Source organism: Coregonus clupeaformis, chromosome 1 (genome assembly GCF_020615455.1).
Source record: "Coregonus clupeaformis isolate EN_2021a chromosome 1, ASM2061545v1, whole genome shotgun sequence".
In the NCBI taxonomy this organism is placed as follows: domain Eukaryota; kingdom Metazoa; phylum Chordata; class Actinopteri; order Salmoniformes; family Salmonidae; genus Coregonus; species Coregonus clupeaformis.
In genome coordinates this window covers 87,440,453-87,464,520 of record NC_059192.1, presented here as the reverse complement: position 1 = coordinate 87,464,520, position 24,068 = coordinate 87,440,453, and the positions used below count along the sequence as shown (strand labels likewise).

The 24,068-nt window shown below is 43.9% G+C and overlaps 1 protein-coding gene across 6 annotated transcripts in view; it reads right to left on the bottom strand.

Moving 5' to 3' along the window:
* The window catches only part of LOC121578154 (forkhead box protein N2-like), a 50,386-nt gene extending 31,099 nt beyond the window's left edge, over positions 1 to 19,287 (bottom strand). Inside the window, exons 1-2 of one of the 6 annotated variants that reach the window (XM_041892309.2) lie at positions 19,122 to 19,282; positions 18,917 to 19,037 (exon numbers count right to left, since the gene is read on the bottom strand). The gene's annotated coding sequence lies outside the window, so the exon portion shown is untranslated. Of the gene's footprint in view, positions 1 to 18,916 lie in introns of all 6 variants that reach the window. The other 5 variants (XM_041892340.2, XM_041892333.2, XM_045223237.1 and 2 more) reach the window with 5 other exon arrangements.
* Positions 19,288 to 24,068: the final 4,781 nt, after the last annotated feature.

The following is a 24,068-nucleotide window of genomic DNA, read 5'->3' as shown; positions in this document are numbered from 1 at the left end:
TTTGTGGTGACTTAATGACGTCTCCCCAGCCAGTTCTCTGTAGATGTGTACAGAAAAATGTGATGGCCTTAGTGGGTACAGTAGAGACAGAAAATAAGTCAGAAAAACAGAAGAGGAGAAGCCTATCTCCTGATCTGCAGAGTGGTTGCCGTGGCAGCAGGGCCTAGCTGTAAAGGGAAGTGATTGTACTATACTCTGTGGCAGAGCGAGGCATGAGGAGAAATCAATACACGCTCCGCTCAAAGTGCTGAGGCCAGCAGTCTACCCCCATTCTCCTCAAACCTCCCTCACAAAGACGAGGCTACACTGACAGAGAGACAGAGAAGAGAGAGGAGGAGAGAGACAGCAGCCCAGATGTCAGAAAAACACTGTCATTCCTTGAGAGTGCAGTAAAAGCCTACCTTACAAACTAAAACAAATTTCAATGGCACCACACTACAATTCAAACGTTGCATTGATATCTAAACATAATAATAATAATAATAAGCCATTTAGCAGACGCTTTTATCCAAAGCGACTTACAGTCATGCGTGCATACATTTTTGTGTATGGGTGGTCCCGGGAATCGAACCCACTACCTTGGCGTTACAAGCGCCGTGCTCTACCAGCTGAGCTACAGAGGACCACAACATGCCACTTTGAGGTTGATAGAGGTGGATAAAAGCAGGCAGACACACACCACACCAAAACTATTGACTCAAACCTCTAACACCTCTGTAATAGATAGTGTGTCACAATACTTACGCACACATTATGACAAAAGGTTGGTTAGATTTCAACTGATACTTGTTACAGTGGGGGTTACTTTACAACCTGGTCTGTCTGTTATTCAAACAAGTAGTAAGACAGAGTAGTTTGTGTCTTACTCTGTTGGTCAAACTGGTTTGTGTGTGTGTGTGTGTGTGTGTGTGTGTGTGTGTGTGTGTGTGTGTGTGTGTGTGTGTGTGTGTGTGTGTGTGTGTGTGTGTGTGTGTGTGTCTAGTCCGTCTGAGTGCAGCAGACAGGCAGCTCCACTGATGACAGGTTAGAGATACTACAGTAGTCTAATGGGGGCATTCCTCAATGAGGTTGAATATTTTCTGACACTGAGAAATGGATGTGGGTCTACTCTGTGCTAGAGGTGAAAGCAAACAGAGTTGAGTTGACACAAAGACATTAGATTCAGCCTCGCTTTCTCCTCATACAAAGGAGCAGTTGTTTTTGCTCTGGCGACATTTCACAAGCCCAAAAGTATTCTAAACAGAGGACTGAGCAAGGGGGAAACGCCTCGGGCCTGGTGAGGAAGTTCATTTACAAAGACGGCCCAACTCACAGAGAGAGAAACTCACAGAGAGGGAGAATAGCCCTTTCAAAAGGTGTGTGCATGTGCGTCTGCAGAATGTACCCATTGCCACAGCATGCACTGTCAGACAAACAGAGGGAAATAATAAACAGTTTTAACCAAACACAAAGTTGAGGATGAAAACAAAATGACCAACAACAGGGACGAGCACCACAATAACTTAGTGTTGTACCGATACCGAAACCACGGCAAAGAAAAAGAAAAGCGTGTTAGCTAAAGTCACAGAATAACCACAACAGAATAACCACAGGGCTTTATTTTTTTAAACACTGAACAATATGTTGATAACTGGTAGAACTAAAAAAACAATTAGAATATCTTCAATTCATAAAATTCTATAAAACATTATTAAATAACAGAATATCTTAATTTGTTCTTATGCAAAACCATATCTGAGAGCATACAAAATAATTTTACAATAAACTGTTTTAAAATGTAATTTGATACATTTACAGTGGGGAGAACAAGTATTTGATACACTGCCGATTTTGCAGGTTTTCCTACTTACAAAGCATGTAGAGGTCTGTAATTTCTATCATAGGTACACTTCAACTGTGAGAGACGGAATCTAAAACAAAAATCCAGAAAATCACATTGTATGATTTTTAAGTAATTAATTTGCATTTTATTGCATGACATAAGTATTTGATCACCTACCAACCAGTAAGAATTCCGGCTCTCACAGACCTGTTAGTTTTTCTTTAAGAAGGCCTCCTGTTCTCCACTCATTACCTGTATTAACTACACCTGTTTGAAGTCGTTACCTGTATAAAAGACACCTATCCACACACTCAATCAAACAGACTCCAACCTCTCCACAATGGCCAAGACCAGAGAGCTGTGTAAGGACATCAGGGATAAAATTGTAGACCTGCACAAGGCTGGGATGGGCTACAGGACAATAGGCAAGCAGCTTGGTGAGAAGGCAACTGTTGGCGCAATTATTAGAAAATGGAAGAAGTTCAAGATGACGGTCAATCACCCTCGGTCTGGGGCTCCATGCAAGATCTCACCTCGTGGGGCATCAATGATCATGAGGAAGGTGAGGGATCAGCCCAGAACTACACGGCAGGACCTGGTCAATGACCTGAAGAGAGCTGTGACCACAGTCTCAAAGAAAACCATTAGTAACACACTACGCCGTCATGGATTAAAATCCTGCAGCGCACGCAAGGTCCCCCTGCTCAAGCCAGCGCATGTCCAGGCCCGTCTGAAGTTTGCCAATGACCATCTGGATGATCCAGAGGAGGAATGGGAGAAGGTCATGTGGTCTGATGAGACAAAAATAGAGCTTTTTGGTCTAAACTCCATTCGCCGTGTTTGGAGGAAGAAGAAGGATGAGTACAACCCCAAGAACACCATCCCAACCGTGAAGCATGGAGGTGGAAACACCATTCTTTGGGGATGCTTTTCTGCAAATGGGGACAGGACGACTGCACCGTATTGAGGGGAGGATGGATGGGGCCATGTATCGCGAGATCTTGGCCAACAACCTCCTTCCCTCAGTAAGAGCATTGAAGATGGGTCGTGGCTGGGTCTTCCAGCATGACAACGACCCGAAACACACAGCCAGGGCAACTAAGGAGTGGCTCCGTAAGAAGCATCTCAAGGTCCTGGAGTGGCCTAGCCAGTCTCCAGATCTCAACCCCATAGAAAATCTGTGGAGGGAGCTGAAAGTCCGTATTGCCCAGCGACAGCCCCGAAACCTAAAGGATCTGGAGAAGGTCTGTATGGAGGAGTGGGCCAAAATCCCTGCTGCAGTGTGTGCAAACCTGGTCAAGACTTACAAGAAACGTATGATCTCTGTAATTGCAAACAAAGGTTTCTGTACCAAATATTAAGTTCTGCTTTTCTGATGTATCAAATAAATACTTATGTCATACAATAAAATGCAAATTAATTACTTAAAAATCATACAATGTGATTTTCTGGATTTTTGTTTTAGATTCCGTCTCTCACAGTTGAAGTGTACCTATGATAAAAATTACAGACCTCTACATGCTTTGTAAGTAGGAAAACCTGCAAAATCGGCAGTGTATTAAATACTTGTTCTCCCCACTGTACATTTTAGTCATTTAGCAAACTCTCTTATCCAGAGCGACTTACAGTTAGTGAGTGCATAAAAAAAAATTTCTTCATACATCAGGGTTATTTGCTCATCTATGGCCATAATATTGGGTCAAATTACATTAATTTGACCAATGATTCATTAATCATTACAGCTAAATATTTTAATGTATTAAATGAATAGTTTAAAATAGGGAAAAAAAAGTATTTAGTCAGCCACCAATTGTGCAAGTTCTCCCACTTAAAAAGATGAGAGGCCTGTAATTTTCATCATACGTACACGTCAACTATGACAGACAAAATGAGGGGGAAAAAATGCAGAAAATCACATTGTAGGATTTTTAATGAATTTATTTGCAAATTATGGTGGAAAATAAGTATTTGGTCAATAACAAAAGTTTCTCAATACTTTGTTATATACCCTTTGTTGGCAATGGCACAGGTCAAACGTTTTCTGTAAGTCTTCACAAGGTTTTCACACACTGTTGCTGGTATTTTGGCCCATTCCTCCATGCAGATCTCCTCTAGAGCAGTTATGTTTTGGGGCTGTTGCTGGGCAACACGGACTTTCAACTCCCTCCACAGATTTTCTATGGGGTTGAGATCTGGAGACTGGCTAGGCCACTCCAGGACCTTGAAATGCTTCTTACAAAGCCACTCCTTCGTTGCCCGGGCGGTGTGTTTGGGATCATTGTCATGCTGAAAGACCCAGCCACATTTCATCTTCAATGCCCTTGCTGATGGAAGGAGGTTTTCACTCAAAATCTCACGATACATGGCCCCATTCATTCTTTCCTTTACACGGATCAGTCATCCTGGTCCCTTTGCAGAAAAACAGCCCCAAAGCATGATGTTTCCACCCCCATGCTTCACAGTAGGTATGGTGTTCTTTGGATGCAACTCAGCATTCTTTGTCCTCCAAACACGACGAGTTGTGTTTTTACCAAAAAGTTCTATTTTGGTTTCATCTGACCATATGACATTCTCCCAATCCTCTTCTGGATCATCCAAATGCACTCTAGTAAACTTCAGACGGGCCTGGACATGTACTGGCTTAAGCAGGGGGACACGTCTGGCACTGCAGGATTTGAGTCCCTGGCGGCGTAGTGTGTTACTGATGGTAGGCTTTGTTACTTTGGTCCCAGCTCTCTGCAGGTCATTCACTAGGTCCCCCCGTGTGGTTCTGGGATTTTTGCTCACCGTTCTTGTGATCATTTTGACCCCACGGGGTGAGATCTTGCGTGGAGCCCCAGATGTCTTCCATTTCCTAATAATTGCTCCCACAGTTGATTTCTTCAAACCAAGCTGCTTACCTATTGCAGATTCAGTCTTCCCAGCCTGGTGCAGGTCTACAATTTTGTTGCTGGTGTCCTTTGACAGCTCTTTGGTCTTGGCCATAGTGGAGTTTGGAGTGTGACTGTTTGAGGTTGTGGAAAGGTGTCTTTTATACTGATAACAAGTTCAAACAGGTGCCATTAATACAGGTAACGAGTGGAGGACAGAGGAGCCTCTTAAAGAAGAAGTTACAGGTCTGTGAGAGCCAGAAATCTTGCTTGTTTGTAGGTGACCAAATACTTATTTTCCACCATAATTTGCAAATAAATTCATAAATTTTTCTCTCTCAATTTGTCTGTCATAGTTGACGTGTACCTATGATGAAAATTACAGGCCTCATCTTTTTAAGTGGGAGAACTTGCACAATTGGTGGCTGACTAAATACTTTTTTCCCCACTGTATATTGCAATAGTCTACACACCATAGAAATACAATGGATTTTACACAGCATACTACAATTTCCAGAGTGCATTTAATCTCCCAGGGTGTAATGCTCTGCCCAGGGCTGCTGGACCCAAGGGGCCAGAGTTCAGGCATAGAGTTTCTAAACCCAGAGGCGCAACATGGCGAGACTTCCGGGAACACGTGTGAAGCAGACCAAGCAGACAAGGCCGGGGTTTGGGGTTTAAGAAGTCAATGAGAGAAGTGAAACATTCTTCCTTAGTTGTTAACTTTTCTCGAAATCTAAAGGTATAATCTAGATTAGAGACAATGTCTTAAGTAGTTGAACATGTTATTACTCCTACCTCGAGAAAGTGACAGACATTTTCATTAGTCAAAAACAACTGCATATTGAAGGCGTGACTTTGATTTGACGGCCTGCACATGTGCAGTTCGGTGCGAGACGACCGTTAGACCCGATAACGTCTTTCTGCACATGAGCTTAGCTAGCCAACGACGCTAACACATCGCCTACAAGCGTGATCTGGGATTTCTATTGGAGAAACAGCTTCTGCCCATCTTCATGCTGTACTGTCTCTGGTTCCGGTCTAGAAGCACGGTTCTGACTGCTCCTACAGTTTTGCGTCGGTACTGCAGTTTAACTGACGCCCGGCCCTGAAGGACAATTTCCATAGACGGCCACATAGAGATGTCAGATTTGAAAATTCCTAATAAGACCCTTTAGTCATCAGCTTTGTGCACAAAACATCCATTGAATTATTCAAATAATTGTTGCTGAGGCCGGTTTCTTTTCCATCACTCACAGCCGAAGATAATAACATTTTATATTCATCTGTCTCCCATGTTTTTGGATAATACAGTGATGATGTCGTCGCTGCTTGCACTGCTCCCTGTGCGCACTGAGTGCTAGTGTATGTGATGTTGGTCCGTATCAACCGGTTGCAACCCGGATATACAGTAGATTAGCCATGAATCGGCGTATGCGAATGTGAGTAGATTACCTTGAACACAACAGGCGGACATCTTGGACGCAGTCTCCAGCTCTTATTATACCTCAGTGGCTGGACCCTGCTGGCTGGCTAGTGGCTACTGCTAGCAAGCCCAGACAAACACTAAGTATTCTAAAATATATTGTTTCCTTTCAAATCTATTGTGGTGGCATACAGAGCCAAAATGATGCAAATTGTGTCAATGTCCAAATACTTATGGACCTGACGGTGTGTGAGTGTGTGTATATGTATACACACACACACACACACACACACACACACACACAGGATGGCGTAACCAGATGGGATGGCGTATCACTGCAGAATGCCACCACCGTGCTTCACCATAGGGATGGTGCCAGGATTCCTCCAGACGTGACGCTTGGCATTCAGGCCAAGAGTTCAATCTTGGTTTCATCAGACCAGAGAATCTTGTTTCTCATGGTCTGAGTCCTTTAGGTGCCTTCTGGCAAACTCCAAGTGGGCTGTCATGTGCCTTTTACTGAGGAGTGGCTTCCGTCTGGCCACTCTACCATAAAGGCCTGATTGGTGGAGTGCTGCAGAGATGGCTGTCCTTCTGGAGGGTTCTCCCATCCCTACAGAGGAATTCTGGAGCTCTGTCAGAGTGACCATCGGGTTCTTGGTCACCTCCCTGACCAAGGCCCTTCTCCCCCGATTGCCCAGTTTAGCCAGGCCACCAGCTCTAGGAAGAGTCTTGGTGGTTACAAACTTCTCCCATTTAAGAATGATGGAGGCCACTGTGTTCTTGGGGACCTTCAATGCTGTACCCCCACACCATAACACCTTTGCCTCCATGCTTTACGGTGGGAACTACACATGCGGAGATCATCCGTTCACCCACACTGCGTCTCACAAAGACACGGCGGTTGGAACCAAAAATCTCAAATTTGGACTCCAGACCAAAGGACACATTTCCACCGGTCTAATGTCCATTGCTCGTGTTTCTTGGGCCAAGCAGGTCTCTTATTATTATTGGTGTCCTTTAGTAGTGGTTTCTTTGCAGCAAACAGTTGATGTTGAGATGTGTCTGTTACTTGAACTCTGTGAAGTATTTATTTGGGCTGCAATTTCTGAGGCTGGTAACTAATTAACTTATCCTCTGCAGCAGAGTTGACTCCGGGTCTTCCATTCCTGTGGTGGTCCTCATGAGAGCCAGTTTCATCATAGCACTTGATGGTTTTTGTGACTGCACTTGAAGAAACTTTCAAAGTTCTTGAAATGTTCCATATTGACTGACCTTCATGTTTTAAAGTAATGATGGACTGTCATTTCTCTTTGCTTATTTGAGCTGTTCTTGCCATAATATGGACTTGGTATTTTATCAAATAGGGCTATCTTCTGTGTACCCCCCTACCTTGTCACAACTCAACTGATTGGCTCAAACGCATTAAGAAGGAAATAAATTCCACAAATGAACCTTTAAATGTATGCACTCACTAATTTTAAGTCGCTCTGGATAAGAGTGTCTGCTAAATGACTCAAATGTAAATGTAAGAAAGCCACACCTGTTAATTGAAATGCATTCCAGGTGACTACCTCATGAAGCTGGTTGAGAGAATGCCAAGAGTGTGCAAAGCTGTCATCAAGGCAAAGGGTGGCTATTTGAAGAATCTCAAATATAAAATATATTTTGATTTGTTTACTACATGATTCCATATGTGTTATTTAATAGCGTTGATGTCTTCACTATTATTCTACAATGTAAAAAATAGTAAAAAATTAAAGAAAAACCCTTGAATGAGTAGGTGTGTCCAAACTTTTGACTGGTAGCTATGTATGTGTGTGTATATATATTATATATATATATATAAAGAAGTAGGCTAAACTAAAGGGTTGCACTGGAATGTGGATCTCCGTTTGTCTACCGATCGTTCAGCGCGCTGCTGATGTCTGACTGCTGACTTTTTCATGTGATTCTACATGTAAAAATCACATCCAGCGTGGCAGATGTGTTGTTGCCTATCCTCACCACCTGGGGGCGGCCCGTCAGGAAGTCCAGGAGCCAGTTGCAGAGGGAGGTGTTCAGTCCCAGAGTCCTTAACTTAGTAATGAGCTTTGAGGGCACTATGGTGTTTAACGCTGAGCTGTAGTCAATGAACAGCATTCTCACGTAGGTGTTCCTTTTGTCCAGGTGGGAAAGGGCAGTGTGGAGTGCAATAGAGATTACGTAATCTGTGGATCTGTTGCGGCAGTATGCGAATTGGTGTGGGTCCAGGGTGTCTGGGATGATGTGAGCCATGACCAGCATTTCAAAGCATTTCATGGCTACAGATGTGAGTGTTACGGGGCGATAATCAGTTAGACAGGTTACCTTGGTGTTCTTGGGCACAGGGACTATGGTGGTCAGCTTGAAACATGTAGGTATTACGGACTGGGTCAGGGAGAGGTTGAAAATGTCAGTGAAGCTGCGCTGACCAGCTGGCAAGTATGCTCTGGGTAAACGATGTGAAGGCCTTCCAAAGTACAACTCAGCCATCGCTGAACACTGATACTCTATCTCGTAGGGGTCATGTGGTTTTGAGTTCAGTCAGTCGGTGTGCAAACATTGCACCAGCTAACACAGAGCTACGTGGCAGAACTCACATGCTGCAGAATCATGTCTTAAAGACCAGTACAAGGCAACTTTCTAAACAAATTAAAATGCTTGCGCTCATTCCAGAAATATATTTGTGTGGAGAATGCCAGCAAAGCTTGTGAATACTTGTCAATTCAAAATCAATGACGTAACATAATAATTATTTCATAATCTAATAACGCTCTCCTCTCAGCTTTTTTCTTGACATTGATTGCAATGTAATAATTTGACACCAATGTGAGTCATTGTGCATTCTTTAAACATAGGCCTACACCATTATGAATTCTGTGTTACTGTACTACACAGAAGCCTTTAAAACCACAGCAGCACCACCCTAGTGGATAGGCTGTTTCTCTGCAGCTGACAATGAAACAGCTGAGCACCCTCACCTCCCCAAAATGCTGATCTGTGTCAGCCAAGCTGCTCTATGTCCTGCATCTCTATTAAACCCAGCCTGTTTATTAAACAAAGAGTGACCCTTACAACGGTCTCAGACCGCCTCACTCTCCGAAATCGGAGGGAGGTTTCTGAGGGACTAAATGCAAAGTGGCTGTGTCAAATTCAGAGATGTCTACAGCCTCAAAACGTGACGCAGTTCTAAACTCGCAGAACAATGACGGTCCATGTACACTGAACTCTGCACGGCCAAACACATGCAGATCCCAAAACATGCCCAATTAACACGTTCCCTAAAGCCTTAACACTCAGTTAAGTCTAGGGCTTGGAATTGCCAGAGAACTCACGATATGATATTGTCTAGATACTTAGGTACCGATATGATATGTACTGCGATTCTCACAATTCTATATGTACTGCAATTCGATACAGCAATTTTATTGTTCCAAACATATTTCTCACCATATGTCTGCTGCAGAGGGACAATAGAGTGGTTTGATCAGTCATGGAAATAAGTGCTGAAAACAAATTGGCTTCCTATTTAAAAAGAAGATGGAGAACAAGCTATGAAGGAAAAATACTGGAGTTTTGGTGCAGGTACAGCCAACTAGCGCAAAAATATTGTAATATTGTCAAAATGATACGGTACAATATCCCGGTATGTAACCGTATCCATTTTTCCCCCCATCACTAGTAAAGTCACACTAGTCTTAAACAGACAGGATCAGAGACCTAAGCTTTCAGAAGGTACATAACAACTGTTGCTCTGAGCGGTGGGTGTGTGTCAGGAGATTGAAAATGCGAGCAGCTGCAGTCATTAAAAGCAGTAACCTCCAAACAAAGGCCAGATCATATCAGCAGACAGACAAGAGCCTTGATGGGTTGATAGGAGGCAGTGGCAACAGCCAAGTTGGCTGGTTCAGTGGGATAAACCAGAAGCCACCAGAGACGGAGCAGGAGAAGAGGGACTGTTCAGAGAGAGGACAAGAAGGTGTGATGGTCCTGACATGAATCAGGGAGACTAAAATAAAGAACTGAGACAGACATAGTTTTTCTGCTCCTCTTTCACTTCCTTTAAAGCTGCAATATGGAACTTTCTGGGCGAACCGACCAAATTCACATAGAAATGTGAGTTACGCAGTAGATCTGTCATTCATTGAAAGCAAGTCTAAGAAGCGTTAGATCTGTTCCATGTGCGCTGTTTCTATGCTTCCTGTTCTTAGTTTTGTTTTTGCGTCTTTTACTTTCGGTTTTGTACACCAGCTTCAAAAAGCTGAAAATACAATATTTTTGGTTATTTAAAATATACTTCACAGCGGGTTAGATGGTAACAACGATTCTCTACACTTATTTTGTCACAAACTGAAATTAGGCTAACTATTTGGATTTTTGCAACCAGGAAATGGCGGCGCGAATTCTGCATATTGCACCTTTAAATTATACAACCTGAGTTGAATACAGGACTGAATTGTTTCATTTTTTCATGCAACACTGAGGTCTTGTCTACACTTGACACTTAGATGCGACTTCTGCTATCAAAATACGAAGATCACATTGAAAAGACGGGTCTAGACGCACAAAAGTCGCTTTGTGGTCTGATTGTGTTCAGATCTGGCTTAACACATCAGGAGGTGGTCAGGGATGCATTGTGTGCAGATTTCTCCTCAGTCTGGACGCAATCAGGCTACCGAAGGCGCAGTGGGTGACATCATCAGCACTCCTCCCACAAGTCTCCGAGAGGCACCTTTTCATTATAATGTTGGAGGAAATACGTTCCTAGCATGTGAGGAACGTGTTTGCTGGCCTCATAAATGCTAACCAGCTAGCAAATATTTAGAAAAACAAGAGTTACGCTAACCCGTTTGCAATCCCTTTAGCATTGCTTGCTAGCTTGCAGACTGGCCTATTCCACCGTTTGTAGAATGCATATTGGCATTTCAATATAGCCCGGGAAAAGGGAATCCGTAGGTGTAGATGCATGACATGTTGGGAATTCCATGATCAGAACTCTATGATCAGAATACTAAAGCTGCATGAACTGTCAAGTCTAGACGGCCTGAGAAACAGTAAACAGACTTCAAAGAGTGGTGAACATCTTGCTACCGTGTCTGTCCATCAAAACCAGTCATCTATGACTTAATGTGATTGTGTGTCTTAGTGATCTTTCTTCCACTGTTATTTATACTGAAGAATGTGTTTGTTTCATATTATTGTTTTGCTTTTGTGTTTGCTTTTCATTTATTGTGTAATTGATGTGTATATAGATATAGAGTAATTGTTTATTGATGGTCTCAGCATGACTCCCTGGCTACAAGGTTAAATCAAATAATACACCATAGAGGACCCAATGTTTGAAGGTCGTTGTTAAATCACTCTGACCTTTTCTAGACTGGCTCATGATCAGACTGGTTAGCTACATGAACTGCACCAAACTCTGCAGTTTTTGTTCCTGCAGGCAAGTAGTGTTTTCTAATTGTAAAGCCATCTCAAACCCCACACGCTACTCCAGATAGGCCTAGTCGCTACACACATCGTTATCGTTGGACCACCAGTTGTCTTTGCACCTTGAGTGTTAATTGGGTATAAAGGGTGTTGAGTGCAGCACCTTAGCACACTGGAGTCAATAGAAGAATAGGAGTGAGAGAGGTTAGTTGACCATTCCCGTCTCCTCTCCATAAGACTTCCAGACATGTCAACTTCTTTCTTAAGGACTGCTGCTAATCCTAATGGCCTCCATTAGACAGCCCCAGTTAAGAGAGAATCCCCTAGCACACCACTACTATAGTTCTGAAGAGGTATAGGCTAACCTTTCATCATTCTGGGTCAAAGTCCATCACACTGTGATAACATGGCATTGTTGTTAACGTAATAGGGAATGCTTTGTATTCACAGACTGGTAGGGCCTTAAAATAACACACATGCAGGCCTTATAAGTCCTTCATAACACTAATACATGTGAAGAACATGCAATCTAACAGCATTTACTTCTTGGAAAGTGGAATAACTAGCATATTACCTTGTGAAACATACATGTTTATGATAGAACTATCGCCTATAGGCAAGGCATGACGAATGTATTAAGTGTTACAAAGCACCTATTGCCTCCTACATGTTTCAGAACCATTAGTGTTCCATACCCTTGTCTACAGAGTGAGATGGATAATGTCAGTCAGTCTGGTACACTTTAACATGTCCCAGAGGACAAGGACAGAATATTCACCAAGATTGAAGAAGCTGGCTCTTTCTATTGCACTTCTTGATTAAATGGCATGGCTCATTTCACTCTGTTGAATATGGTTAGTTAGTGTGTGTGTGTGAACACACAGAATTTAGATTCTAGAATCTAATGATGGCAATTTAAATAACCTTATTATGTGGAGCAGCCAAGATGACCGACCACACACACCCTTACACGCGCGCACACACACTTGTGACAATCTTTTCACCTCGTGCCTGCGCTGCACTGAGAGATAGCCATTCCATAGCAGGGTTAGCAGCAGCATTACTAGGGTTATAGGCAGGGCATATTTATAGTCATGAATGCCATGAAAGAGAGAATTTCAGGCAGCTAAAACACTTAGCCTTCTGACTGCAGCCCTCCTCTACAAGCATTTATACTTGTGCACACTATGGTATAGAAAAAAACGTGCTTGCAAACACACAGGGTAGAAAAAATAATAACAGCAGATGGTTCCAAGAAAACCAATCATGTACAGTGTGCTCACACACAAACACACTATGGGCCTGAATTCCTGGCAGTAATCTAACGACAGGTTGATCACTTCTGTTCCTCTACTTTTGTCTCAGGCCTGCTTTGTTTAACTGTTTATCTGTGGTACAATTGTCAGCAAACAGCATCTGTTTGGCAAAACAGGAACACTGCCCCTCTCCACCCTCATGTCACACACACACGCCTGCATAACAAGACAACTACAGTAGGCAACACGTTTCAATCCAAATCATTTACATAGGATATTTTTTTACACTGAAATCCTGAATTTGTAACTTCTGTAAGAGGAAAAAAGGGACACAGTATCCCCTCTCGTGTCTGTGTGATCATATTACTGTATGTTATCACACCAACCGCCATACCTCTGGAGAAAAATTATGAATTGGCCGCCAACAGTCAGACAATCTTGTGATAATCCATTACGTCATGGATTTATTAGTGTAGCAGTCATTCTCACGAAACTGTCCCCCCCCCAAAAAATCACAAAATGTCCTCTTGAATCTCTGAGATTAGGATATGTACTTATCTATTACTATGTTTTGTGAACAGATAGTATGCATTTTACAAACATTTTCACAAAATGTTCATTGCCGTAACAGTTTTCGAAGTCCCAAAATTGACTGAACTTATTTTTTAAAAATTAACTATTTATTATTTATAATATTTTGTATCATTGCTCCCGTAATGAAAAGGCCTGAGTTAAACATAACTGAAAATAAAAAATATTTCAAATGAAATCATTATTAATTTTTTTTTTTTTTTATGTCTTAAGCTGTTTCGATAATGAGAAGGCCAAGTAGGGTAAAGGGGGTGTTATGAGAATAGAACCTCATTCTGAAGCATACAGTGCCTTGCAAAAGTATTCATCCCTCTTGGAGTTTTTCCTATTTTGTTGCATTACAACCTATAATTTAAATGGATTTTTATTTGGATTCCATGTAATGGACATACACAATATAGTCCAAATTTGTGAAGTGAAATTGGGCGGCAGGTAGCTTAGTGGGTAAGAGCGTTGTGCCAGTAACCGAAAGGTCGCTGGTTCTAATCCCCGAGCCGACTAGGTGAAAAATCTGTCGATGTGCCCTTGAGCAAGGCACTTAACCCTAATTGCTCCTGTAAGTCGCTCTGGATAAGAGCGTCTGCTAAATGACAAAAAAAAAAAAAAAAACATGGAAAAAATAACTTGTTTCAAACAATTATAAAAAATAAATAACGGAAAAGTGGTGCGTGCATATGTATTCACCCCTTTGCTATGAAGCCCCTAAATAAGATCTGGTGCAACCAATTACCTTCAGAAGTCACATAATTAGTTAAATAAAGTCCACCAGTGTGCAATCTAAGTGTCACATGATCGGTCACATGATCTCAGTATATATACACACACCTGTTCTGAAAGGCCCCAGAGTCTGCAACACCACTAAGCAAGGGGCAGCACCAAGCAAGCAGCACCATGAAGACCAAGGAGCTCTCCAAAAAGGTCAGGGACAAAGTTGTGGATTAGTACAGATCATGGTTGGGTTATAAAAGAATATCAGAAACTTTGAACATCCCACGGAGCACCATTAAATCCATTATTAAAAAATGGAAAGAATATGGCACCACAACAAACCTGCCAAGAGAGGGTCGCCCACCAAAACTCACGGACCAGGCAAGGAGGGCATTAATCAGAGAGGCAACAAAGACACCAAAGATAACCCTGAAGGAGCTGCAAAGCTCCACAACGGAGATTGGAGTATCTGTCCATAGGACCACTTTAAGCCTTTACAGAAGAGTGGGCAGAAAAAAGCCATTGCTTAAAGAAAAAAAATAAGCAAACACGTTTGGTGTTCGCCAAAAGGCATGTGGGAGACTCCCCAAACATATGGACACCATAACACCTCTCACCCCAAGAACACCATCCCCACAGTGAAGCATGGTGGTGGCAGCATCATGCTGTGGGGATGTTTTTCATTGGCAGGGACTGGGAAACTGTCAGAATTGAAGGAATGATGAATGGCGCTAAATACATGGAAATTCTTGAGGGAAACCTGTTTCAGTCTTCCAGAGATTTGAGACTGGGACGGAGGTGCACCTTCCAGCAGGACAATGACCCTAAGCATACTGCTAAAGCAACACTGGAGTGGTTTAAGGGGAAACATTTAAATGTCTTGGAATGGCCTAGTCAAAGCCCAGACCTCAATCCAATTGAGAATATGTGGTATGACTTAAAGATTGCTGTACACCAGTGGAACCCATCCAACTTGAAGGAGCTGGAACAGTTTTGCCTTGAAGAATGGGCAAAAATCCCAGTGGCTAGAAGTGCCAAGCTTATAGAGACATACCCCAAGAGACTTGCAGCTGTAATTGCTACGAAGGGTGGCTCTACAAAGTATTGACATTGGGGGAGGGGGTGAATAATTATGCACGCTCAAGTTCTGTAGCTATGTGGTCCTCTGTAGCTCAATTGGTAGAGCATGGCGCTTGTAACGCCAGGCTAGTGGGTTTGATCCCCGGGACCACCCATACGTAAAAATTTATGCACACATGACTGTAAGTCGCTTTGGATAAAAGCATCTGCTAAATGGCATATTATTATTATATTATTATTTCTTGTTTGTTTCACAAGAGAAAATATTTTGCATCTTCACAGTGGTAGGCATGTTGTGTAAATCAAATGATACAAACCCCCAAAAAATGCTCTCGATGGTGCAGCTGTATAATTTTTTGAGGATCTGAGGACCCATGCCAAATCTTTTCAGTCTCCTCTTCACGACTGTCTTGGTGTGTTTGGACCATGATAGTTCGTTGGTGATGTGAAGCTCTCAACCTGTTCCGCTACAGCCCCGTCGATGAGAATGGGGGCGTGCTCAGTCCTCTTTTTTTCCCTGTAGTCCACAATCATCTCCTTTGTCTTGGTCACGTTGAGGAGAGGTTGTTATCCTGGCACCACACGGCCAGGTCTCTGACCTCCTCCCTATAGGCTGTCTCATCGTTGTCTGTGATCAGGCCTACCACTGTTGTGTCGTCGGCAAACTTAATGATGGTGTTGGAGTCGTGCCTGGCCATGCAGTCATGGGTGAACAGGGAGTACAGGAGGGGACTGAGCACGCACCCCTGAGGGCCCCCGTGTTGAGGATCAGTGTGGAAGATGTGTTGTTACCTACCCTTACCACCTGGGGGCGGCCCGTCAGGAAGTCCAGGATCCAGTTGCAGAGGGAGGTGTTTAGTCCCAGGATCCTTAGCTTAGTGATGAGCTTTGAGGGCACTATGGTGTTGAATGCTGAGCTGTAGTCAATGAATAGCATTCTCACGTAGGTGTTCCTCTTGTCCAGGTGGGAAAGGGCAGTGTGGAGTGCAATAGAGATTGAAGATCTGTGGATCTGTTGGGGCGGTATGCAAATTGGAGTGGGTCTAGGGTTTCTGGGATAATGGTGTTGATGTGAGCCATGACCAGCCTTTCAAAGCACTTCATGGCTACAGACGTCAGTGCTACGGGTCGGTAGTCATTTAGGCAGGTTATCTTAGAGTCCTTGGGCACGGGCACTATGGTGGTCTGCTTGAAACATGTTGGTATTACAGACTCAGTCAGGGACATGTTGAAAATGTCAGTGAAGACACTTGCCAGTTGGTCAGCACATGCTCGGAGTACACGTCCTGGTAATCAGTCTGGCCCTGCGGCCTTGTGACCTGCTTAAAAGTCTTACTCACATCGGCTACGGAGAGCGTGATCACATAGTCATCCGGAACAGCTGGTGCTCTCATGCATGCTTCAGTGTTGCTTGCCTCGAAGCGAGCATAGAAGTGGTTTAGCTCGTCTGGAAGTCTTGTGTCACTGGGCAGCTCGCGGCTGTGCTTCCCTATGTAGTCTGTAATAGTTTTCAAGCCCTGCCACATCCGACGAGCGTCAGAGCCGGTGTAGTACGATTCAATCTTAGTCCTGTATTGACTCTTTGCCTGTTTGATGGTTCGTCGGAGGGCATAGCGAGATTTCTTATAAGCGTCCGGGTTAAATATAGATGAAAACTCTCTTGGTAAATAGTGTGGTCTACAGCTTATCATGAGATACTCTACCTCAGGCGAGCAAAACCTCGAGACTTCCTTAGTATTTGATTTTGTGCACCAGCTGTTGTTTACAAATATACACAGACCGCCACCCCTTGTCTTACCGGAGTCAGCCGTTCTATCCTGCCGATGTAGCGTATAGCCCGCTAGCTGTATGTTGTCCATGTCGTCGTTCAGCCACGACTCGGTGAAACATAAGATATTACAGTATTACTGACATGTATGATTAATGTTTTTGCTATTTAGAAGTCACATTCCGATTAACTTCAAGTGTAATGAGAGCGGCTTTATCGCAATGCTTAGTCATACCGGCCGAATTTATGCTTGCTTGAACAGCAATTGCTCACATACACATGAAAACATGAAATGGCCCCAGGAATCGATAGAACATTGCTCAGAGATGCACAAAAACAGCAACAGTCCAAATATTTCCTTTAAGACACTATGTTGGTGTTTCCTTTATTTTGCCAGTTACCTGTAGCTACTCGAAAGGCAATTTGACACTAAACCCATTGCATGTCTAGTGACGTGCTGATATGCTCCAATATGTGACGAGGGTCTTCAGAGTTGCTGTGGGGACTTCTTCCATCATCAGTGAGCTGTCAATCGTCTCCTGAGTGGCGCAGTGGTCTAAGGCACTGCATCGCAGTGCTAACTGTGTCACTAGAGATCCTGGTTCGAATCCAGGCTCTGTCGCAGCCGGCCGCGACCGGGAGACTCATGGGCGGCGCACAATTGGCCCAGCGTCGTCCAGGGTAGGGGAGGGAATGGCCGGCAGGGATGTAGCTCAGTTGATAGAGCATGGCGTTTGCAACGCCAGGGTTGTGGGTTTGATTCCCACGGGGGGCCAGTATAAAAAAATATGTATTCACTAACTGTAAGTCGCTCTGGATAAGAGCGTCTGCTAAATGACTAAAATGTAATGTAAATATCTGTGTCGCTGTCCCATTATGCATTATGTCAAAGACCACACTCCATTTCAACTGACAAAATTGCAACTCCGGGACAATCTGTGCATGTGAGTGATTGAGGATTTGACTCAATGTCCATCCAGATATATATTGCATTGAGTGCAGGCCAACTCATGGGACATTAGAGGAGGTTTAGCGGAATAAATTAAAGGTTAGCAAGCTACCTTTCGCTTGATCAGCTCTTCGATAACCCCTGGAACACGTGTCACTGGCAATTTCCCTCAACGAGGAATCAATAACAGTAAAATATTTCACTGACAATTTTCACACAATAAAATGAGGTTATCGCTGTTTGATAGACCGACAACACGGAAAACTGGCTACAAAGTCACAAACATGGAAACCATTCCCCCCTCCCCTTGCTACTGTCGCCCAACAAAGTTGCCCTACATTTTATCCTCAAATGAAAAAGCGTCCTTGCATTAACAACTCACCGACTTGTTTAAAATACTATTTCAGATTACTTTAAAATGTTCCATGCTCCAAATTAGACAAAAATGTCACGCCCTCATTACTTAATATGAAATAAGTTCAGTCAGTTATCGAGGTGGTGTCTGACAGAAATCGTCGAACTCGCAGGCAGACTCGTGTCATGACGGAGTAAACATAACAGTCAAGAATCTACAACGACACATTTTCATCGTATGACTGCATGCGCAAACGAGTCATTTGATTTGACCCATTAAAACTGTTGGGAAAGTAGCGAAGCCATCCAAGCTGGATACAAAATATCCACCGTCGTTACACATTGTTGCAATTGATATCTAAGTCTGTAACAGTGTTTCATGCATGCTCAAATTATAATAAAAACATTGGACGGTCAATTGTATCTCGTTGGCTACTGCTCGGTCACAAAAGAAGTTTGCTACAGTTAGCTCGATAGCTAATGCCACATGGAAGACAAGACGCCAAAGACAACTTCTTAGCACAAGGTAGCTCTAGTCTAGTATATATCGTGGACTTGAGAAACTCAGTTAAGCAAAAAATAAAATAACACAAACACTAAATAATTGAAACGTTTCAATATAACATTGTTTATAAGCTTACCATACCATAACGCAAAGCTAGAGTTCGGAGAACAAATGGGGGAAGTACATGTTGTCCGCTATAGAACTGCCATGCTGGCTGCTCGAGCCATCAGTCACTGCTCCCATTTACTTCGCGCTGCCTTTCACCGGCCAAGAAAAACACAAAGCATTCTGTAATATCTCATAACATAAAATGAAATAAAGACTCATTTTCAACTACTTACATTCATGCACGCGGTGCCTGTAAAATAGCAGTATGGCTGGAATCGTGTGTTCAGGTGTCTGTCTCAGTCTCTCACACGGTGTCGGAGATCACATCGGCAGCTACTTCCTCCATACACGTAACGCAACCAAACCCCTCACCGTCGCCAAGGCAACAAAACCACTTCAGCCAATCATAACCCCTCTCCTTCCATATCCCCTGGCAACTGCCGCAGCGCAGAAGCACAGCGTTGATTTGTGCGCACCGACGCCGCTACGCAATTTTTGTTATTTTCTTTTCACTGAAGTTCATTATGTAGCCTGACTTGAATATGGCGCATTGTAAACGCAATTAAATAAGTGAGAACAAGCGCACAGTACCATTGTTTTATGTCTCCAACGAATACAGTTAATTTCAACTGTTAGAATTAACTGCACAGCATGTGGTGGTGAAAGTGGGGCTTAAAGAAATAGAAAAGCCATCTTCTTCACTTTGGCGGGGAACTCCAGCCAGAGGCATCATGCACATACGGGGCACAGGGGCACGTGCCCCCCTCAGATTTGTCCTTTAAAAAAATGTATTTGAGTTTTTTTCCTGTAGTACTACTAGCCACCTAGCAATTTTATGAAGTTACCACAGATAGGTTCGCAATCTCCCAACATCAGAACTAGAAGCCATTTCAGGCTGTCAATCAAGTTAGAGTAGCTAACTTGTCTAACTATCTTAGCTGGCATGACTGCTGGCAAGGTTGTTAGACTTGAGAAAAGCAAGCAATAACTAAATGTACTGAATAAGACTCACATTCCTTTTAATCATTTACCCAAATTTGAGCAGAGATGCAGAGAAACATATTTTGTTTCTTAAAAAAATATAACCAGGAGGATACATACAGCTCAAGAGGTATGCTTAGAAATGCAGAAAAATATACATATTTTTTTTACATAGAATTAAGCATAATGATTATGTCTCTAGGTTGCAGGAAAAAGCTGTTTCAGGAGTTTGAAAAATGCAAAATTCTCCAATTTATGGTCGGGAGACCTAGCCCCCCTCTGGACAACCCACCAGCCATCCTCACGTACTTTGTGCCCCCTCAGGTTTTTGGGGTGCATGATGCCCCTACGCTTGACTGATATGCACAGTATTACACAGTCATGTAGACCTACAGTATAATGGCAAGGCAGCATTATGTGTATTCTGGAGTGGAGCCTATTACTAATTTGATAGCCTATGGGCCACAGTGCAACTCTATGGGCTCTCTTAGCATCACTGAGTTTACACCAAACTGTAACTCTCACATCGGAGTGTGATAGCTGACTCACTTTAGACATCCTCCTCCCGCTCCTCTGTCCTCCTCCTCTGTCCTCCTCCTCCACCTCCTCTGTCCTCCTCCTCCCGCTCTTCTGTCCTCCTCCTCCCACTCCTCTGTCCTCCTCCTCCCGCTCCTCTGTCCTCCTCCTCCCGCTCCTCTGTCCTCCTCCTCTGTCCTCCTCCTCCCACTCCTCTGTTCTCCTCCTCCCACTCTTCTGTCCTCCTCTGTCCTCCTTCTCCCACTCCTCTGTCCTCCTCCTCCCGCTCCCTGTCCTCCTCCTCCTTCTCCTCTGTCCTCCTCCTCTGTCCTCCTCCTCCCACTCCTCTGTTCTCCTCCTCCCACTCCTCTGTCCTCCTCTGTCCTCTTCCTCCCACTCCTCTGTCCTCCTCTGTCCTCCTCCTCTGTCCTCCTCTGTCCTCCTCTCCTCTGTCCTCCTCTGTCCTCCCGCTCCTCTGTCCTCCTCCTCTGTCCTCCTCTTTCCTCTTCTGTCCTCCTCTGTCCTCCTTCTCTGTCCTCCTCTGTCCACCTCGTTCTTGTTTTTTTTAGAACCTCCCTCAGAGATATAATTCTGAAAAGCTACCAAAGTAGTATAATTTACTGCTGTAGCCTACACCCCATTTTTTGTTCTGTTGTGGTGGGCCTATTTACAATGCTTTTGCATCTTTCTTCCAGTGGAAACAGAAACACACCCTGTTCTGCTTCATGTCCTTCAGTTAGTTCAACTGGACAAACAGGATCTTCTGTGAATGGGTGGTGGTATGCTACAGTCAAGCTGGAGTCAATGAAACCAGCCATTAGAGGGTTAAACAGGACCTGAAGTGTTTGTTTACCCAGGTGTTGTTCTAACCCATATAACTCCTTTTCACGTTGATGTTTTTTAAATGTAGTTTTTCTGGGGTTTGAGGCTTGAAAAAAGCAAAAAAATCAGACATGTGGTGCGCTCTCAAGTCTTTGATTAGAAGTCTCAGTTTGGAGTTTTCTTCATTCACTTGTTTTCTTTTTGAAGCTGCTGTTTCTGTTTTTTTTCCCCAGCACAATTCACCATGGCAACTGTCAGTGACTGGGTCACATGGCCTATCTCATGCTTGGAGAAGAGGAAAGGATGGACAGATGATGCAGGCATCTGTCTGTTGGTTTCTGGTTTATTGGTTAAAAGTAATTTGTGGGAGTGGAATGAATCATCCCCAAAATTGCCCCTTTGAATACAAAACCCCTACAAACCCTTTAAGGCACGTGTCAAACTCATTCCACGGAAGGCCGAGTGTCTGTGGGTTTTTGCTCCACCCTTGTACTTTATTGATGAATTAAGGTCACTAACTAGTGAGGAACTCCCCTCATCTGGTTGTCTAGGTCTTAATTGAAAGGAAAAAACTAAAACCCACAGACACTCGGCCCTCCTTGGAAATGAGTTTGACACCCCTGCTTTAATGTCATTTGACCTACTGTATGTCTTATTGTGAACCACATTCCGTCTAGAGAGATATTTGGAGAGCCAAGGCCCATTATATTTCTCTTGAATAAATGTTTGGTATGTCGGTGACTTGTGTAGTCACCAACGTAGCTCTGATGGTCATAATTCCCATTCACTATTCCAATTCTACATTCTTTATTTATCGTCCCTGAATGTGCAGGTGTGTTTCGGTGTGAGTGAATGCACGTAGTGTTTGTATGCTCTAACACAGACCTAGCTGAGATAAAGAGGAACAATACAAATTGAGAATGGTATTCATGGTATCTTCCATAGCCAGTCTCCCTACTAGATAGATGTGCCATGAGAGCGTATGAGAGGGAGAGCGTAATGATTTATGACCAACGTCAAAATAGAATCCTTGAGTTCATCCTCATCATTCACTAACTCTACTGTCTGTACGTTGCCTTGGCTCAGGTTGCCGTGACATCATTTCCATGAAGGCTAAGAGTTATCCATACAGCCAGAAGCAGCGGTCAGTCTGTAGCAGACTCACTCTGCCCCAACTTTATTCTCCTCCTTCCCTGTATCACTCCTTCCTCTCCTTCCCTCCCTGTATCATTCCTTCCTCTCCTTCCCTCCCGTATCACTCCTTCCTCTCCTCCCCTCCCTGTTTCACTCCTTCCTCTCCTTCCCTCCCTGTATCACTCCTTCCTCTCCTTCCCTCCCTGTATCACTCCTTCCAATCCTTCCCTCCCTGTATCACTCCTTCCTCTCCTCACCTCCCTATATCACTCCTTCCTCTCCTTCCCTCCCTGTTTCACTCCTTCCTCTCCTTCCCTCCCTGTATCACTCCTTCCTCTCCTTCCCTCCCTGTATCACTCCTTCCTCTCCTCCCCTCCCTGTATCACTCCTTCCTCTCCTTCCCTCCCTGTATCACTCCTTCCAATCCTTCCCTCCCTGTATCACTCCTTCCTCTCCTCCCCTCCCTATATCACTCCTTCCTCTCCTTCCCTCCCTGTATCACTCCTTCTAATCCTTCCCTCCCTGTATCACTCCTTCCTCTCCTTCCCTCCCTGTATCACTCCTTCCTCTCCTCCCCTCCCTATATCACTCCTTCCTCTCCTTCCCGCCCTGTATCACTCCTTCCTCTCCTTCCCTCCCTGTATCACTCCTTCTTCTCCTTTCCTCCCTGTATCTCTCCTTCCCTCCCTGTATCACTCCTTCCTCTCCTTCCCTCCCTGTATCACTCCTTCCTCTCCTTCCCGCCCTGTATCACTCCTTCCTCTCCTTCCCGCCCTGTATCCCTCCTTCCTCTCCTTCCCTCCCTGTATCACTCCTTCCCCTCCTTCTCTAGCTGGATGATGAAGTTGCAAAGGGAGAGGAGAACAAGATATAGCAATCACCAGGGCAACAGAGCTGACTGAGGATGCCTTGAAAAGACATGGCCATTAGTCTTTGTGTCTGCTAATCTGATTTTAAAGCTGTTACTACAATCTACAGCATTATGCCCCAGCGACCGCTGACAGTGGTGGGTCCAGAGACCTGATTCAGGGTGGAGGGCATGGCACAGACCAGATCACTGACAAACAGTCCGCCTTGGTTTTCATTTAGGATAATATTTATGAAATATAGAGAGGCAATAGGAGATCATTAGGTAATATAGTTAGATAGGATGCATACTGTAGCGTAGGTAATGTATATAGATAGGACTGAAGATTGAGTTATGTATTAATGGGGAGGGTTATGGAAGGGGATACAGACAGTTGATGGGGACTGGTGGTTGATAAGTCAGAAGATTGAGGAGAGATGGAGGAAGAAATGGAATGCCATGAGGAATAGAATGTTAAGAGATGAACTGACCCATTGGGCACAGACGTCAATTCAACTTCTAGTTCACGTTGGTTCAGTGTAATTTCATTGAAATGACATGGGAAAAACGTTGATTTAACCAGTGTGTGAGGTGGTAGTGGAGGGATGGAATATGAGGAAGGACGCACTGTAGATACGGAGTGTATCTGTGTGTGTGAGTGTGTGTCAGAGTGTGTGTGTAGCTGTGTCAGAGTGTGTGTGTAGCTGTGTGTCAGAGTGTGTGTGTGGCTGTGTGTCAGAGTGTGTGTGTAGCTGTGTGTCAGAGTGTGTGTGTGGCTGTGTGTCAGAGTGTGTGTGTGAGTGTGTGTCAGAGTGTGTGTGTAGCTGTGTCAGAGTGTGTGTGTGGCTGTGTGTCAGAGTGTGTGTGTAGCTGTGTGTCA